Here is a 6,644-nt window from a genome sequence, read left to right on the forward strand (position 1 = left end):
AGAGAGAGAGAGAGAGAGAGAGAGAGGAAGAAAAAGGGAGAAGAGGGAGGATGTTAGTAAAGAAAAAGAAAGAAAACAAAAGAAGGAAAAAAAGGAAGGATGGAAGGAAAAATGAAAGAATGAAAGGAAAGAAGAAAGAGAGACAGATTCTCTCGACGAAAGACTTGGTCGTCGAATACATATACAGATAGAGACATACACACACACATACACACACACCCACGTCATCCTCGCGCCGACCACGCTTTTGATGTGACATTCGTTGTATTTTTATTCCCGGATTCTCTCCCCGGGATCGCGGTAGTCGTTCCGGCGGAGTCGTACCGCATCGTACGATATTATCGTTTCGCGCTCGCTCCTCGAGATCTCGTTCTTCTTTCCGGGGACACGTCACTTGATCACTTTGTTGTCGCACGTACCTCGCGCTACAGGATAAAAATCGTTTCGCTGCGGATTCCCCATCCGCAAAGGGCGCGTCGCGAGGCCGAGCCGAGCTAATGGCTGCTCGCGTACTTGCCGCGTTCTCTTTCTCTCTGTTGTTATTACTTGTTGTTGTTGTTGCAGTCGTGGTCGGCCGGCCGGCCGGATGAGCGGAATCGGTGTGTGTGTGCACCACGAACGAGAGATGTGTCGAATATCGTCGCGCGACAACATGTGGGATCACAGAATATACTTTATTACCGTGATGCGCGTAATAAGTGAGCGATACTCCAGCTCTCGCTCACGTCGCTCTCGCATTTATTCAATTTCGTTGTCGACGACCAAGCCGGTGGGCGCTTCCCGGGCTTTCATTTTCAATGTGGCGCGCCGCACGAGGTAACGCGCGATAGTTTTCTCCGATCGGGACGAAAAGAACGAGGAAACACGAGGTATTTTCTCACAATATGTATTATAATTTTCCGTTTCTCGTTTGTCTTTTATTTCCTTTTTTCTCTTTTTTTTTCTTTATATTACTTTCTTTTCTCTTCTCTTTGCTTTTTCTTTTCTCCGTTTGATCGTTCGTTTTCTCGTTTTTCTTTTCTTTCTTTTTTTTTTTTTTTTTTAACGATTCCCTTATAGAACTACGCAGAGAGATACACGAAATCGACGAAGATATGAAACAATACGACGCATAGCAATTGTAGTAGTGGATAATGAAATTTTTCTAGTATACCATACCTCGAGGAACGCGTAACATTGTACTGTTTATCGTATGTATGCATACAAGCAAAAACAAAATATATGTGTTGATGTGACAGAATTGCGACTTTTCCTTCGTCCCGCGACACAATCCTGCACGTTTTTTGAATTTATGTTTTCTTGTGCACGATCTTGTGCACGAATGGCGTTCGCGCTTTGCGCGAACTGCGCTCTGTTGGTTCTGTTTGAGAACCTTGATTCGGCGCTGTATGTTTGCGATAAAGCACAATATGTTTTTTTTATTCAAGCGAGATCGATACTATAACATTCCATTCGGATACGGTGAACGTAAAAGTGTGTCTAACATGTGTCACTCGACTCTCTCACGGGATCTTAACTTTAGAGACTGAGCATTGCGACAGGATGACAACGCGCCTACGTGTCTTGTATTATTTATAATAATCAGTAATTCGATAGCCGATATCCGGAGCGGAGTCCGCGCGAATAATAGAAAGTGGCGCCAGAATAATAAATCCCGTGTGTGAGAGCGAGACGGAATGACAAGAGCGCGCTCTCGGTTGCTCCGTGTACTACACGTGACTTAAACGTTTACCGTGCCTGAGACACTCTATCGCGAAAATTGACCCTCTCCATCTCTTCCTCTTCCATCTCTTCCTCTTCCATCTCCTCCTCCTGTCTGTGCACCGCGTACATACCTTGGAAAGTATATATGGAATATATATATATATATATATATATATATATATATATATATATGTATATATATATATATATATACATATGTATATATATGTATACATATATGTATATATATGTATATATATATATATATATATATATATATATATATATAATTGTATTATATATATATATAATACAGCGACCTTAGACTCGACTGTTTCGTCCGGGACCTCCGCAGTCGGGGGGCGGTCACGAGCCTTCCCGAACCGTGAAAATCAATGCCAATATTCAGCTGGGATAGTTGGGCCACAGAGGAGGTGCAGGAGGGGGCGAAGAGGAGGAGAGGAGGACATGGTGGTAGTGGTAGTGGTGTTGGTGTTGGTGGCGGTGGCGGTGGTAGAGGAGGGAGAACGAGAGAGAGGCGGATGAGGAACGCAACGTGGCGGAATATTGATCTGCACGTTCCAGACGAACCGCACCATCCGCGCTGTATAACGCTGTATGCGCGATGACTTCGTGCGCTTAAAGCGGATGAAGCGGATCAATTATTCAGCGCTCTCGATACATGTTACACCGGCGTCGAGCGGGACCACGGCGAAATAAAATCGATCCTACGACGCCGGATGACACATAATTAGGTGCACGTCTCGCCCGAGTCGTCTCCGTGAAACCGAGTTTGCTGGAAAAAAGAGGAACCGTCAGACCCATCCTCAGTTTTCCGTCCTCTTCCTCTCGCTCTCTTTCTCGAGATATTTATCTCTTATATTTATCTTGCACGTGTGAGAACGATTTATATCATTATCTCCCACTCGTGACTGTAAATCAACACGTCGAATGTCGCGTTGACTCATTATGAGCAGCCGTGTCTTTTTAAGTTACATGTATAGTATGTTTGTATAAAATATGTTACCTAACATGTTCCTGGACATTTTTATTGTTTTGGCCCTTAAGTACGAATATCTAAGCTTTCGACATAAAATATATATATTGAACATACGTATATATGTTCTATTATATTTTATATATCCATTATGTTCTATATATCCATATCTGTTGAAAGTTTGAGTATTTGCATTTAAAGGCCAAAACAATAAGAATGTCGAGGATTAAATACGTATCCGGGAATTGGGACTTTTACCTAAATTTGTCGTATTTTTGTTTAGTTCAATTATCAATTAGCCTTTGTGCAATCAGCACGGTAGTGAACGCGGTAATTGCATCATTTCGCTTCACACTCGTGATTATCCAATGAAACGAAAATATCGAAGCGAAAGAGCGATTTTATTTTGATTCAACGAGCGTCATTGGCAAAGAGGATTCGCGAATACTTTTCGTTAATAACCGGCTCCGTCAGTCACCCGCGTTTTTCCTGACGAATATCGCCGCGAAGATCGCTCATGTCAGCTTTCATTAATCGTCCTCGCGACTGCAATGTCGCGGGCTGTGCAATTTTGATCTCGATTCAGCACGAGAGCTGAATTCCCACCGTGCGTCTCGCGACGTCCCGCAACGTGGAATGCTATTGTGTCATGCATCGCATTACGGTATCGTAACTAATAACTAATACACCGCGGTCATTCCGCGATAACGAGATACCCGATAACACACACCGCCGATTACCTGTCTTTTGTCCGAACATCGCGAACATCGAATGAATTTGCAACGATGCTTTTTCCCCGCGCCGGACTCTCAGATCTATTCACCACGTGACGAATCGGTTTTGGCCACCCGCGCGCGTGTTCTTCCCGCGGAACTATCTTTCGCCTTTAAGGGTCAACATTCCCGACCGTTGCTGCATAAAGACCGTTATTATGTGATAGCTCGGCGAGTCACCGTAACAGGCTGACGAAAGCCGCGTAAATTATAGCCGCGGTGACTAACTACGACGGCGACAACGAAATGGCAGAATCAAAAGTCGCGATCGTGACGTCGAGACGACGCGAAGATGACGGGAAGATGACTAAAGCCCGTGTCACACTATGGATTGGAAATTGAGGATTGCGGGTTGAAGATTAGATTTCGACGAATCAATGCACTTTGGTCTTGGCTTGCTTGGTTTCCAATTGGTCAAGTTCCAATCTTCATTCCGCAATCCTCTATCTCCAATCCTTAGTGTGACACGGGCTTAAAGCGGTCACTTCGCAATCGTGATTCGTCAATTGGCTGCACTTAGCAGAGAAAGTTGCTTTGCAACTATCGTAAGATAAAAAGTACCACTTTGTAAGTATACTTGGATACTGACAGCACTGATACTAACATCTTACCCATACAGTACGTGTCCAAAAGACATCCTGGAGTAGTTTGAAAGATACTCTCCTTGGTTCATATGTCTTTGAGGCGATTTCAAGGTGTATTTTGGACATTTATGTGCGAGGAAAGGACGAGCAAAGAACCGCGGATGGCCGCAGCAGGTTGTGTCGACGGCCGAGTCGCGTTATCACGGCGACCCTCGGCTGAACGGTCCATCGTCTTTAAAGGACAACGTCGCATTACGTACCTTTGACGTACCGTTATTGATCACGCTTAGAGCGGACGAGGGAGCGCGCGCGTTAAAGCGGCGAGCTCCTTGGCCGGTTAGCGGAGGATCGTTGACGTCATCCGACATCGATCGGCCTTTTATCGCTAAATTAGCGTCGTCGCCTCTCCACGGCATGCGACGTTAATTCACTTTATTACGCCGCGCGCGCACGTGACATTTTCTTTGAAGGAGGCCAACCCCGACGACGGTTTTCCCCGTGGATGCGTTCGTGCCCGTGGATGATGTCGCCGCCTTGCCCCCCGTCCTTCTTCTTCCTCTCCTCGTGGATATACCGCCGTGTGCATCGTCGTCGTCGTCGTCGTGCGATGACGCATGCATAGACGCGCGAGAACGGTGATCCATGCGTAACGCGCGAATTAACCTGCGCAGCAAAAAGCGCCGGCGAATTATTCACAGGTCAGCCGGTGTCGGCGGCTGGAAAAAAGAGGAGAAAGAGAGAGGATAGAAGGGAGGACCCGCATCATCATCGCCGCCGTGTCACCGTCGAGTCTCGTGAGATTCGCCGAGAAATGTTCGTCGGGATGATGTCGCGCGATCCCTTTAATCCGGATTTCGGAGTCGCGCGCGATTCATCCGGCCAGGCGATTGCATATTTATTAGTCTAAATTAGAAACTGATACCTCCACGCGGTCTCGCTGCTCGATTCTGAGAGCGAATCGTGAGAGAGAGTGGGAGAGAGATTTGCATATTTATAACTCAATTTCACCTGGACGAATTCTTCGTGCGCCGCGCTCGCGTGCGGAATTTCGCTCGTGGACCGGCTGCGGATTAATTAGGGATTAATTAACAGCGTGGCACGGAGGACGCGGCGAGACGGGAAACGGTTCGCAGCTGGCCGAACGCGATACGGCTTGTCCCCTTTAAGGATCGATACCATTGCCTATAGAGACGCCGACGGTTGCAGCCGGCCGGGATCGCGGAAGGTTCGACGACGTGGCTGAACGCAAACGCGGGTACGACGGCTTGATTTTCAGTGCAAGTCGAGAGAGAGAGAGAGAGAGAGAGAGAGAGAGAGAGAGAGAATTATTAAATTTACAAAGCTCACCTTATGCGTAAATGGGAAAAACAACAGCATCAATTTTGCAAAAACATAATCTGTATTTACAGCAAAGTAATATTTCAATGCTGTAATTGGAACATATTTTTCAAGATGTTGCTTCCCAGAACCAACTAATGCATTTCCATATTCTACCGCCATGTTTGTAACAACTGGTTGAGCCAATAATTGTGTCGCAAATTGAGAACTTGCAAATTCTCCTCCTTGATTATCATTTTGTGGGTAATTTGGCATCTGTGAATGAAATCCATATGGAGGCGGTGTCTGTCTAGGAACATTGAAGCCATACTCTGGCATTGCGCCATTGTTCACTGGTATCTAAGAAGTTTAGAAAGAATATGAAAATTTCTTTTGTTTTTAAATTCCTATTAATTCTTGAGAATTAATCTGTTCTATAAAGAATTATATAAATAAAATAATCATAAATATATCATAAATGCACACAACCTATAAAGATTACCTGTTTGTTGTACACATAAAGATTCTGCGACATTGGAGGAGCTGGTGCTGATAAAGGTGGTGGTGGTGGTTGTAAAGCAGCCGATGGATCCAGTAATCTCTTCGGTTTCCCTATTTATACATGATAACTTGTTCAAATCCTTTTTTCTTACATCTTTTTATATTCGTATACTTAAAATGTTAGAAATATGCTGATATAATCAAGCTGTAATGATATTCTATTGTATATGATCAAAATCCATAGTTGCGTTATTGTACAGTTCTGATTACATTAATATTGTTCCTGCTGTAGCGCTGAGAATAAACGCACGAGAAAATCTAACCAGAACGTTAGCGATGTATCGTAAATATCTTTATTGAAGACGTATCGTTAGAGTGCAAGTTTACATCTGCAATTCGTAGGTTACGCTTACCTCGACGAGCGTTCGAATGATTGTAATTCATGTTTAAATCACTTCTTTCACGTCGTTGTGATGCTCCCACAATCGCTCGCAAAGAATAACAAGATACGAGTTTTTTTTTCGAACTTACGCAGACACTATTTATTTATAAAGAATAAAGTTAAAAACAACTTGCACTATACGTCGCCATGTTGCACTCTTTGTAGCCATCTACGACCGTCCTCAAGTTCGTTCATTTTAGCTGAACTAGATGCGCTAGTGCAAGAAATTGACACTTAAAGCGCCTTGTCGTTTATGAGGATTCGATTTAAATCAGATTTACTTTTATTTCGCAACTTTGTGTGTGTGTGTGTGTGTGTGTGTGTGT

The 6,644-nt window shown here is 44.4% G+C and overlaps 1 protein-coding gene and 1 long non-coding RNA gene across 2 annotated transcripts in view; one reads left to right on the forward strand and one right to left on the reverse strand.

The window, feature by feature from the left end:
• Positions 1-6,644, forward strand: part of LOC116851725 (serine-rich adhesin for platelets-like) — a 93,134-nt gene that overhangs the window by 76,627 nt on the left and 9,863 nt on the right. The window lies entirely within an intron of this gene.
• LOC116851732 lies at positions 5,592-6,534 on the reverse strand. Its single transcript, XR_004379632.1, has 3 exons — positions 6,290-6,534; positions 5,878-5,987; positions 5,592-5,735 (listed from the first exon to the last, which is right to left on the reverse strand). It is a non-coding gene; the product is annotated as an uncharacterized LOC116851732 (long non-coding RNA).

This window comes from Odontomachus brunneus, unplaced genomic scaffold (assembly GCF_010583005.1).
Source record: "Odontomachus brunneus isolate Ranch 3 - 2012 unplaced genomic scaffold, Obru_v1 Obru_scaffold_188, whole genome shotgun sequence".
NCBI classification, from domain to species: Eukaryota; Metazoa; Arthropoda; class Insecta; order Hymenoptera; family Formicidae; genus Odontomachus; species Odontomachus brunneus.